Source organism: Hyaena hyaena, unplaced genomic scaffold (genome assembly GCF_003009895.1).
Source record: "Hyaena hyaena isolate Hyena2069 unplaced genomic scaffold, ASM300989v1 scaffold_637, whole genome shotgun sequence".
NCBI lineage: Eukaryota > Metazoa > Chordata > Mammalia > Carnivora > Hyaenidae > Hyaena > Hyaena hyaena.
In genome coordinates this window covers 901,908-915,756 of record NW_024081260.1, presented here as the reverse complement: position 1 = coordinate 915,756, position 13,849 = coordinate 901,908, and the positions used below count along the sequence as shown (strand labels likewise).

Here is a 13,849-nt window from a genome sequence, read left to right as displayed (position 1 = left end):
AGTGTAAGGATATGTGTTGTGACATTATGAAAGTGAAAAACTGTGGAAATAACCGAGTCTCTAACATTAAAGGATTGATTCAGTGATGAAACATCTATACGACGGAACACAGTTCAGCTCTTAAAATGGTGTTGTAAAAGAATTTATAATGACGATGTAAAATGTTAATAACTTACTGTTAAATGACAAAATAGCACATACAGTGTGATCCCATTTTTATAAAAAATGAACCTAATATACATAGAAACAAGGCTGAAATCTTAGGTAACAGAAAATCATGGTTCTCTCTAGATGGCGGGATTAAGGGGGAGGTATTTTTTTCTTTTTATCTGTATTTTCTTTTTTTAAATGTTTTATTTATGCTAAGTGAAAGAAGCCAGACATAAAAGGACAAATTTTGTGTGATTACACTTACACAAAACTTCCAGAAGAGGCAAATCCATAAAGATAGAAAATAGAGGAGTGGCTACCAGGGACTGAGGGAGCCAGGGAATGGGGCGTGATGTGTGTACAGTTTCTTTTGAGGACAATGAAAATATTCTAGACCTAGACAATAGTGATGACTGCACAACTACGTGAATATTCTAAAAGCCACAAATTGTGCACTTTAAAAATGTAACTTTTATGGTATGTGAATTCTCTCTCAATAAAGCTACTGTTAAAAAAAAGAACACAAGAGATAACAACTGTTGGTTAGATGTGGAGGAAAAGAATCCCTTGTGTGCTGTTAGTGAGAATGTAAATTGGCTCAGACCTATGGAAAACATAAAGTAAGGAGGTTCCTCAAAAAAATAAAAATACAAATACTATTTTATCCAGAAATTTATTTCTGGTTACATTTCTAAAGAACATGAAAACAGGAAATGAAAGGGATATCTACACTCTTATGTTTTTTGTAGCATTATTCACAATAGTCAAGCTATGGAAGCAACTTAAGTGTCTGTCAACAGATGAATTGTAAAAAAAAAAAAATGTGATATACATATTTATATATATACACACATATGTGTGCATGCATTATATATGTGTGTATACATATGTATGTGTGTATACATATGTATATATAAAATATATTCAATACATATAGATAGATGATGAAAGAAAGACAGAAAAAGAAAGAAATAAAAAAGAAAGAAATAAAAATATAATGGAGTATCCATCCATGAAAAAGAAGCGAAATTATGCCATTTGCAACAATATGGGTGTACCTTGAGGGAATTATGAAATATCAGGCATAGAAGGACAAATACTTACATGTGTAGTCTTGAAAATCCAAATACATAAGAGTAGAATACTGGTTTTCAGTGGCTAGGGGTACGAGAACTGGGCAGATGCTGTTTAAGTTTTCAAACTTGCAACCAGTAGATATGTAAGTCTTGCACAGCATAGAAATTATCTAATGCACGGCATAGAAACTCTAGTCAACAATACTGTATGATACTTAATTATTCCCACCACAAAAAATCATTATAATTATGTGACATGATAAATACGCTAACATTATGATGGTAATCATATGATAATTTATAAATATATCAAATGAACACATTGTACATCTTCTACTTACACAAGTTATTTGTCAATAATAACTCAATAAAATAAAAACAATGTTAAAAAAATAAAATTAATGAATGTTGTAGAGTGGCCAGGTACTTTCCTTTCCTAACTGAGACACATACCCCAAAAAAGTCATTAAATTATTAAATAATTAACAGTATACAAAGTACTTCTCAAACATCTCATTTGAAATAGATTTTATTTAGCTGTAAGAGAAAAATATGAGATGCATTCCTTTCAAAAGATTTGAAAAAGGGTTGTCATATGTCCTAATGTTAGAGTCACTCCCTTGAACATATTAGATGGATCTATCTAATTTCTTAATATGCAGTTACCACTGAATTATTCATTATTATTAATATAATATCTTCTAAAAAAATCGAAGACTGAACATGCTAATGATAATTATGGCAAATTCTTTGCCCAAACTTACATTTTTTTAAATATTTTTTTATTTATTTCTAGGAGAGAGAGAGACAGCGTGAGCAGGGGAGGATCAGAGAGAGAGGGAGACACAGACTCTGAAACAGGCTCCAGGCTCTGAGCTGGCAGTCAGCACAGAGCCCGACGCGGGGCTCGAACCCACAAACCGCGAGATCATGACCTAAGCGAAAGTCGGACGCTTAACCGACTAAGCCACCCAGGCGCCCCTGCCCAAACTTACATTTTGATTCCATGACTTAGATTAAGTCAACAATTCAGTTATAAAAATAGTACTTTATAGACTAATATTTTTGTATGATTCTACTCCAAAATGGCCATAATGGTATAAAATACAAACCTTCTATCCTACCCTTTTGGTTTTGCACTAACAATGAATATCAAACATAAATGATTGAATACTCTTTTCTATTCTCCTCCTGGTTGTTATTTTATATGACTTGATTAAATGATCAGATCATGGTTTTTTTTTACTATTAACCTGAAAGTTAAAAAAGATAATTCATTTTTGAAATAAACATATGATATAATTTCACTCATCTGTGGAATTTAAGAAACAAAACAGATGAACATATGGGAAGGGGGTGGAGAGGAGAGAGAGAAACAAACCATGAGAGACTCCTAAATACAGAGCTCCACTGGGGGTTGATGGAGGGAGGTATGGTGGGAGATGGGCTATATGAGTAATGTGTAATAAGGAGGGCATTTATTGTGATGAGCATTTGGTGTTGTATGAAAGTGATGAATCCCTGAATTCTACTCCTGAAACCAATATTGTACTCTATGTTAACTAACTAGAATTTAAATAAAAATTTGAAAGAAAAAAACCATGTTTTTCAGATTGAGATTTAATTGACAAAACTGTATATAGTTAAAGTGTGCAATGTGATGATTTGACATATTTTTATGTCATATACTTACCTTGTGTGTGATCATGTGTGTGGTAAGAATGCTTAAGGTTTACTGTCTTGGCAAATTTCAAGCATGTAACATGTTATTAGCTACAGTCACCCTGCAGTACATGTGATATCAAGAGGCTATTTGTTGTACAGCTGAAGTCCTGTACACTTTGACCAGCATCTCCTCCTTCCTGCCATCCAGCCCCAGGCCTTGATAACCACTACTGTACTACTGTCTGTTATACATATCCTACTTTGATTTTTAGATTCCACATATAAGTGGCATCACATGGTATTTGTTTCTCTCTGTCTGCCTAATAAAAATTAGCATAACTTGTCCTCTAGGTCTTTCCATGTTGTCACAAATGACAGGATTTCTTTCTTTATGTAGCTGGATAATATCCATTTATATACATATATTTACATATGTAATATATGTGATTATATATAAGTTTTATATGTAATTTACATATAATTATTTGTAATTTATATATAAATTATATATATGCATGATTATATATATGAAATATATATATTGCATCTTCTTTATCCATTCATGCATCAATAGACACATGTTATTTCCATGTCTTACCTACAATGAATAATGTCGCCATGAACATAGGAGTGTCGATTATCTACTCAAGGTACTTGAGTACTTCCTTTGGATATTTTTCCTGAAGTGGATCATATAGAGACTCTATTTTTAATGAACTGAGGAACCTCCATACCTGACTTTTTTTTATTTATTTATTTTTTTTTTTAGAGAGAAAGAGAGAGACAGTGTGAGCAGGACAGGATCAGAGAGAGAGAGAAACACAAAATCTGAAACAGGCTCCAGGCTCTGTGCTGGCAGCACAGAGCCCGACGCCGGGCTCGAACCTACAAGCCATGAGATCATGACCTGAGCCGAAGTCAGACGCTTAACCGACTGAGCCACCCAGGCGCCCCTCATTTTTTTATTTTATTCATTTCAGTCATCTTTTTGCCTTCTCCAGCTTCTAAATGCCACTACATGCCTCAGTTGCTGGCTCTTTCTCCCCATCTTAAAGCCAGCAATGTAGTATGTCCTCTCATCTCAACTCTGATTATATAAGCTCACCTAGATAATGCAGGATAATCTTCCCATCTGAAGATCTTTAATTGATTTGCATTTGTAAAATTTCTTTGCATGTAAGTAACATATAATCGCAGATCCTAGAGATTAGGATGTGGTTATCTTGTCAAAAGAGAAGGAGGAGGCATTGTTCAGCCACACTACGAAATGTATATACAATGAATGATGAAACTCTGAAAACCAACTTTGGTGACCACTGCGGTAATAATTGTTTCAGGGGGGAATTAATAAGGGATGGCTGATTACAAAACTAGTAGGTAAAATTAATTGAAAACAGAATGTTACCTAAGTTTAATGTATCCCCCACAAGGTACTTATAAATTACCAACAGAAACATAATAACCTTAGACAGCCCAGGTGTCCATCAATCGATGAATGGATAAATAAGAGGCAGTCTGTGTGTGTGTGTACATCCGTTATTTACCTATATATACACTATATATAATGGAAAATTATACATTATATAACTATAATGTATATATAATGGAAAACATATATATACATTATATATATGCTATATATAATAGAATATTTTTCAGCCACCAAAATGAATGAAATCTTGTAATTTGCAATGACATGAATGGAGCTAAATAGTGTTATGCTAAGGAAAGTAAGGCAGTCAGAGAAAGACAAATACCATATGATTTCACTCATACATGGAATTTAAGAAACAAAGCAAATAAGCAAAGGAGAAAAATTGAGAGAGAGAGAGTGAAAGAGAAAAACAAACAAACAAAAAACCCAAAGCAGGCTTTTAACAATAGAGAACAGATGGTTACCAGAGAGGAGGTGGGCAGGGGGTGGGTTAACTAAGTGATGGGGATGAAGGAGGGCCCTTGTCGTGTGAGCACTGGGTGTTGTATGGAAGTGTTGACTTACTGTATTGTACACCTGAAACTAATATTACACTGTATATTAACCTACTGGAATTTAAATAAAACCTTAAGAAAAACATCTTGGCAGGCACTAATATCACTAATATCACAATATCGCTTCTATGGTATTCATGCTAATAAATGAATTAATTGAATGTAATAATGCATAAATAAAACTTAAACTGAAAGATAATTATATTAAATAATCATCTATACTCTTCAAAAGTGTTAAGCCCATTAAAGACAAAGAAGGACTAAGAAATGTTTCCAGATTAAAGCACAGTAAGAGATATAGTGCCTAAATCCAACTAGTGGTCCTCGATTAGATCTTTTTTTCAGGAAATACTCCCAAGAGCACTTAGGGGTAATCATATGTATTATTCTCCATAATATTTAAGAGGAATATTTAAAGTGAATATTAACATTACAGTATTATAGACATAAAATACTAATTCATAAAATGGTAAAATGTTAACATTTGTGGAACCTGGTGAAGGTCTATGTAAGTCTTTGTACTATTTATCTTTTCTGTAAGTTGTTGTTGTAAAATTATAATTGGAATAGGATGAACATGAATTTGAAACTCCTATTGTTTTTGAAATCACTTGATGTTGTCATAACCAGTGGCCTTCCAGCCCCATATTTGTCATGCAGACACAGAGATGTGACCCTGAAGCCAACAGAAGAACAGAGAATGGAAGCACGTGCTATAAGCCACAGCTGGCTCTGTGGTGACCTGGGCGACAGGCCTGTGCTAGAAATCCTGTACTGCTGAGGCACAACAGAGGGAAATTACCAGGCGTGTGTACAGAGCATATTCTGCACGGGAGCAAGTATAAGATGAAGTGGGAAAAGACTGAGAGACATCTGTCTGGCTGAAGGGGAGAAGTATCCTGGGGCCAAGCAGCAGCTGACGCATCAGTGGATTTGGCCACCACCGGCAGCCGGCATAAGGCCACATCCATCACTAGTTCTTCAGGAAGGCTGCCTGTGGCCCAAATCCATGCATGCTGTGTAGACGTCAAATTTCCAAAAGGGAGTTTGAAGTTTACAGCTGCAATGGGACGATCCCAGGGCTCCTAGTCTATCTTCAGTGTTGGTGACCCTAAAAGGGAACTCCAGGGCTAAAAAATCTATTGTCATTACTCTGCTTTTGTCACATGTGAGTTAAGCTTTGTCAAGTCATATATTCTCTTCCCTGTAGTGTCTTCATGTACAAAAAGAGAAAAAACTTATACCTATTACCCTCAACCTGCCTGTTATCAAATTGCATTAGACTATAGTAAATGGTTTGAAAAGTACAAAACAATAATGTCTGTGTTATGCGTTGTGAAAATTTTTGGTTACTGATCTTTGTTTTAATTTAAATAGAATATCGGGGCGCCTGGGTGGCTCAGTCGGTTAAGCGTCCGACTTCGGTTCAGGTCATGATCTCACAGTTCAAGGGTTCGAGACCCGCGTTGGGCTCTGTGCTGACAGCCAGCTCAAAGCCTGGAGCTGCTTCAGATTGTGTATCTCCCTCTCTCTCTCTGACCCTCCCCTGTTCACGCTCTCGCTCTCTCTCTCTCTCCCTCTCAGAAATAAATAAAACATTTTAAAAAGTTAAAAAAATTAAATAGAATATCATCTTAATGTGGCTAGGAATCAACATCACATATGCCATAATAATAGCATTCCAAAAACAAGTCAACACATGCAGAAAAGTATATGTTTTATAAGCAGAACAAGAAAAAAAAGAGAATGGGAATTTTTTTTTATTTCTGAGAGAGAGAGGGAGAGCGCGAGTGTGAGAGGGTCAGAGAGAGGGAGATACAGAATCTGAAACAGGCTTCAGGCTCCGAGAGCTCAGCACAGAGCCTGAAGCAGGGCTCGAACCCAGGAACCTCGAGATCATGACCTGAACAAAGTCGGACACTTAACCAACTGAGCCACCCACTAGCCCCAAGAATGGGAAATTTAAAATATTTTTTTAAGTTAGATAGTGAGAGCGTAGCCCAATCAGTTAAGCGTCTAACTTTGGCTCAGGTCATGATCTCGCAGTTCATAAATTCAAGCCCCGTGTTGGACTCAGAGCTGACAGCTCAGAGCCTGAAGCCTGCTTCAGATTTTGTGTCTCTCCCTCTCTCTACCTTTTCCTTGCAAATGGGCTCTCTCTCTCTCTCTCAAAAACAAATCAACATTTTATTTATTTATTTATTTATTTATTTATTTATTTTTACAAATAGTTTATTATCAAATTAGTTTCTACATAACACTCAGTGCTCATCCCCAAAGTGCCCTCCTTCATGCCCATCCCCCCCTCCCCCCCACATCCATCAGTCCTCAGTTTTTGTCAGCATTCAAGAGTCTCTCATGGTTTGCCTCTCTCCCTTTCCCCCACCATTTCCGCCCTTCTTCTCCCCCTTGTTCCTCCGTCAAGTTCCTCCTAATCCTCCTATACGTGCAAACATATGATATTTGTCCTTCTCTGCCTGACTTATTTCGCTCAGCATAACACCCTCAAGGTCCATCCATGTTGCTACACATGGCCAGATTTCATTGTTTCTCATTGCCATGTAGTATTCCATGGTATAGATAAACCACATCTTCTTGATCCATTCATCTGTTGATGGACACTTAGGCTCTTTCCATGTTTTAGCTATTGTGGAGAGTGCTGCTATGAACATTGGGGTACATGTGCTCCTATGCCTCAGCATTTCTGTATCCCTTGGGTAAATTCCTAGCAGTGCTATTGCTGGGTCATAAGGGAGTTCTATTGTTAGTTTCCTGAGGAACCTCCACACTGTTTTCCAGAGGGGCTGTACCAGTTTACATTCCCACCAACAGTGTAGGAGGGTGCCCGTTTCTCCACATCCTCGCCAGCATCTAGAGTTCTCTGATTTGCTCATTTTAGCCACTCTGACTGGCGTGAGGTGGTATCTCAGTGTGGTTTTGATTTGTATTTCCCTGATGAGGAGGGATGCTGAGCATCGTTTCATGTGTCTGTTGGCCATCTGGATGTCCTCTTTGGAGAAGTGTCTGTTCATGTCTTCTGCCCATTTCTTCACTGGGTTGTTTGTTTTTCGGGCGTGTAGTTTGGTGAGTTCCTTATAGATTCTGGATATTAACCCTTTATCTGATATGTCATTTGCAACTATCTTTTCCCATTCCGTTGGTTGCCTATTAATTTTCTGGGTTGTTTCCTTGGCTGTGCAGAAGCTTTTAATCTTGATGAGGTCCCAACAGTTTATTTTTGCTCTTGATTCCCTTGCTTTTGGGGATGTGTCAAGTAAGAAGTTGCTGCGGTGGAGGTCAAGGAGGTTGTTTCCTGCTTTCTCCTCTAGGGTGTTGATAGTTTCCTGTCTCACGTTCAGGTCCTTTATCCATTTTGAGTTGATTTTTGTGCATGGTGTGAGAAAATGATCTAGTTTCATTCTTCTGCATGTTGCTGTCCAGTTCTCCCAACACCATCTGTTAAAAAGGCTGTCTTTTTTCCATTGGATATTCTTTCCTGCTTTGTCAAAGATCAGTTGGCTGTATACTTTTGGGTCCACTTCTGAGTTCTCAATTCTGTTCCATTGGTCTATGGGTCTGTTTTTGTGCCAATACCATACTGTCTTGAGGATGACAGCTTTGTAGTAGAGGCTGAAGTCTGGGATGGTGATACCTCCCGTTTTGGTTTTATTTTTCAGTATTACTTTGGCTATTCGGGGTCTTTTGTGGTTCCATACAAATTTTTGGATAGTTTGTTCTAGTTTTGAGAAGTATGCTGGTGCAATTTTGATTGGAATTGCATTGAATGTGTAGAGTGCTTTAGGTAGTAATGACATCTTAACTATATTTATTCTTCCTATCCATGAGCATGGAATGTTTTTCCATTTCTTTGTGTCTTCTTCAATTTCCTTCATAAGTTTTCTATAGTTTTCATCATACAGATCTCTTGTATCCTTGGTTAGGTTTATTCCGAGGTATTTTATGGTTTTTTGTGCAATTGTGAAGGGGATCAGTTTCTTGATTTCTCTTTCTGTTGCTTCATCATTGGTGTATAAAAATGCAACCGATTTCTGTACGTTGATTTTGTACCCTGCAACTTGGCTGAATTCTTGGATCAGTTCTAGTAGGCTTCTGGTGGAGTCTGTCGGGTTTTCTATGTAGAGTATCATGTCATCTGCGAAGAGTGAAAGTTTGACTTCCTCTTTGCAAATCAACATTTTAAAAATTTAAATAATAAAGTTAGATAGTGAAAGACTATGGTAATACATGAGGCATCCCAAATAGTAAGAATCAAGCGATGTCTCTTGTTTTCTTAAAGGGTTTTTTTTTTGGGGGGGGGGTTGTTTGTTTTTTGCTCAGTGATGGTTCACTCTACATGGTCCAAGTTATTCACTAAAAGTTCTTTTGTAGACATAATTCTTGGTTCTTCATTTCTTGGACAGTAGGAAAGGACAACTGAATATACACTGTATTGTTATTTATACCTAGTTGGCCATAAAGGAAGGATCACAGATACACAAAGGAGAAGAGAAAGTCAACAGAAACTAACAATAGTTTCAGCCACACAGAGAATGGAGGGGAAGTTTGGGGATGTAGTTTTCATCTTAATAATGTAGGAAATAGGGCTTGAATCATCATGTCTAAACTTTGTTTTTTTTATTTTTATTTTTTACAAATACTTTATTGTCAAGTTGGTTTCCATATAACACCCACTGCTCATCCCCACAAGTGCCCTCCTCCATGCCCAACTCCCCCCTCCCCCCCACACCCATCAGTCCTCAGCTTGTTCTCAGCATTCAAGACATCATGTCTAAACTTTAAAGTCCTCAAAAACTACAAATGAGATTTGGTTCACCATACAAAACTCAGGTTTCAAGATTTTACTTGATAGTGAATTGTCCTTCATCTGCTCTAGTTGAGTACAGCCGCCAGGTTAGTGTTAGGTACATAGCACACTTATTTCATAAGGAGATGGTTGGTAATAATAGAGGTAACAAAACTACTTTTATAAAAGTGCATTTTTATATGGAAAATATAAGTTGATTTTCATTATGTACTTTCTAATCTCAAGCATTCAAATTAGATCAACTTTAAAAAGAAAACTAACACTTTCCATACAGCTTTTATCACAAAATTTTTCTACTATATTTTCAGGTTATTCTTTCAAATACTCATTGGATTCAGCAGTCATTTCCAGAGCCTAGAAGTCTGTCTGCCTCAGGTATTCCTGATTGCCCCTCAGGCTAAACGTGTGCCCCGAGCACCTCACCTAATGATCCCTGGCCTATAATGACTTTTACCTCACAGGCTATATCCCACAGCTGTAAGTGATTTCCACCTCCTATACACTTCCTATTGCCTCAAAAAGAAATATAAGATGTTTATGTTTGCTTCATTACATCAGAGACTTTCTTGGTATAATTCATAAAACTTATTTTCTTACTGTTGCTATGGGATATTAAAGAATACAGATCAAACTTCCTCTCTATACTAATTCAAAAAAGAATAACAGTATTGCAGAACAAATTTAAGGTATTTGAGTATGTCTTTAGTTAAACTAAAAACAGAAAACCAATTTTAGGGCAAATTCTGCCTTATGAGTGAGAAATTAAAAGACAATAGTCTAGGTTTTAAAAAAAGTATATCATCTTTCTATAAGAATTTTATTTCTTAATTTTTAATTAAGAATGGGATACCTTTGTTTCATTTATTGTCCCACTGAAAAATACTGATATTTGATCTTGGTTTTACATGGCCGCTTTCTCCATTGGAGACTGATTGGTATTTAGGCAGACTATTTAATTCATATCTGTGAGTCAGAGCTCTATGGTCCTGAGAGACGCACACTCCCCTGGTGCTGACAGAGTGAGTAAACAGGAGATTAGACAATTGATGGATGCAGACTAGTCCTTGCTGAAGAGCCACGTGCTGTCCTGTGAAGGTCATGAGTGCATAAGCCTCTCCCATCCCACTAGTCTCCTTACTGCCCCTCTTACATCTTTGTTTCTGAGAGTGTAGATTAGTGGGTTGAGGCTAGGTGTGACAACAGTATAAAAGAGGGCAATGAACTTGCCCTGATCTTGTGAACTTCCTGATGGTGGCTGCAGATATATGCACATGATTGGAATGAAAAAGAGGGACACAACCTTAAGATGGGCTCCGCATGTCCCAAACACTCTCTGAAGTCCGGTTGATGACTGCATCCTCAGCACAGCCCGGGCAATGGCGCCGTATGAGCTGAGAATCAGGATGAGTGGTATGAGGACAAAAATGGAGCTCGTGACCAGGAGGGTCAGCTCATTAGCACGGGTATCAGCACATGACAATTGCAGCAGTGCTGGAACTTCACAGAAGAAATGGTCCACTTGGCGATGTCCACATAGGGGGACCCAGAAGGTAAAGGAGTATTGAAGTGCTGAGTTGTTAAATCCACTGACCCATGAAGCCACAGCCATCAGGTGGCAGAAACGAGGGTTCATGACCACGGTGTAATGCAGGGGTCTACAGACAGCTGCATAACGGTCATAGGACATGACCACCAGGAGGACACACTCTGTGGTTCCCAGTGCAAGGGCAAAGTAAAGTTGAGTCATGCAACCGGCATAAGAGATGGTCTTTTCTGGGCCCCAGAGGTTGACCAGCAACTGAGGGATGGAGCTGGTGGTGTAGCAGAGATCCAGAAAAGAGAGGTTGGAGAGGAAGAAGTACATGGGAGTGTGGAGATGGGCGTCCAGGTACGACAAGACAATGATAAAGAGGTTGCCTATCAATGTCACCAGGTAGAACATCAAGATAAGCACAAAGAGAACTACTTCCAGATGCGGCCAATTAGAAAAACCCAGGAGAACAAAGTAGCCTTCAGAACTTGCATTTTTCCCCTTCATCATTCATTCCTTGTCACCTGAGGGAAGAATCACACACTTTCCAAAAACGTTAGGAAATGCTCCAAGAATCACAGGGACACATAAAAAAGAAACAAAAGCCAGTTTTTAAAAACTCCCCTATGGCCCAGCAATAGCACTGCTAGGAATTGACCCAAGGGATACAGGATTGCTGATGCATAGGGGCACATGTACCCCCAATGTTCACAGCAGCACTCTCAACAATAGCCAAAACATGGAAAGAGCTTAAGTGTCCATCAATGGACAAATGGATCAAGAAGATGTGGTTTATCTATACCATGGAACACTACATGGCAATGAGAAAGAATGAAATCTGGCCATGTGTAGCAACATGGATGGACCTTGAGGGTGTTATGCTGAGCGAAATAAGTCACGCAGAGAAGGACAGATACCATATGTTTTCACTTATAAGCGGATCAGGAGAAACTTAACAGAGGACCATGGGGGAGGAGAAGGGGAAAAAATAGTTGGGGAGGAGAAGGGAGGCAAACCATGAGAGACTCTTGAATACTGAGAACAAACTGAGGGCTGATGGTGGGGAGGGAGGGGGGAGAGGAGTGATGGGCATGGAGGAGGGCACTTGTTGGGATGAGCACTGGGTTATATGTAAACTATTTAAACTATTTAAAAACTACTTAAACTATTTTAGGATCAAGAAGATATTGTTTATCTATATGATGGAATACTGCATGGCAATGAGAAACAATGAAATCTGGCCATGTGTAGCAACATGGATGGACCTTGAGGGTGTTATGCTGAGTGAAGTAAGTCAGGCAGAGAAGGACAAATACCATATGTTTGCACGTATAGGAGGATTAGGAGGAACTTGATGGAGGACCATGGGGAAGAAGAAGGAGGGGAAATGGTGCGGGAGAGGGAGGAAGGCAAACCATGAGAGACTCTTGAATGCGAAGAACAAACTGAGGACTGATGGGTGTATGGGGGAGGCGGGGAGATGGGCATGGAGGAGGGCATTTGTGGGGATGAGCAATGGGTGCTATATGGAAACCAACTTGACAATAAACTATTTGTAAAAAAAATTTTTTTAAGAAAAAATAAAATAAAAAGAGAAACTATACTAATGACTTGAGAGAAGTAAGAATTTAAAAGCTCAGTGATATATTTATATATTATTATTGGAGAAAAAATTTTTTTCTGTCAGTAGGATACTAATAATATGTATAGAAGGAATGGTAGAGTTAAAAAATGGTAAATAGAGGGGCGCCTGGGTGGCTTAGTCGGTTAAGCGTCCAACTTTCGCTTAGGTCATGATCTCCCGGTTCGTGGGTTCAAGCCCCGCGTCGGGCTCTGTGCTGACTGCCAGCTCAGAGCCGGGAGCCTGTTTCAGTCTGTGACTCCCTCTCTCTCTGACCCTCTCCTGCTCACGCTGTCTCTCTCTCTCCTAGAAATAAATAAAAATAAATAAAAAATAAATGGTAAATAGATACCAAAAACTAGTGAATGAAATATGATGAGAAACAGGATATTCACATGCTCTAAAAAACCTCCCCACTATTTACTTGTTAATACAAAATGAAAAATATTAAACTTCACAATAGAAAAATGTGGTGGACATCACCGTAACCAAGATCACTCAATATTAACATCACCATTGTTGAGACGAACCAACATCATGCACCTACTGACGTGTTGCTCTGAGAAGGACGTAATGTCTCTTCAGTGACATTCCTGTCCAAAATGCACACCCGATTCCAACAATGAAGACACATGAGACTAACTCGAACTGAGACAAGCCAGACAAAATAGCTATCCTGTACTCTTCAAAAATATTCAGTTAAACGAAGTCAAATAAAGGCTGAGGAAGTGCTCCAGATGCAAGGAGACCAAAGTGACAAGTTATCTATGTGGGTGGCTCTGGAATAGGAAAACATAGCTAATGACAGTATATTTGAGAGTATTTGAGAAATATGACTATGGACTATGGATTTGATAATAATGTTGTATTCATATTACAATTTCTGTTTTCTCAACTCAGCTGTGTTATGTAAAATAAAGTCCCTGTTCTTAGGAAATAAACATGAAAGTATTTAAGGGTAAAGGGACATGATGTCTCTAACTTAGTCTCCA

The 13,849-nt window shown here is 38.1% G+C and overlaps 1 pseudogene; it reads right to left on the bottom strand.

Moving 5' to 3' along the window:
• Window positions 1–10,801: 10,801 nt before the first annotated feature.
• Window positions 10,802–11,750, bottom strand: LOC120249062 (annotated as a pseudogene).
• Between the last annotated feature and the right edge of the window lie 2,099 nt (window positions 11,751–13,849).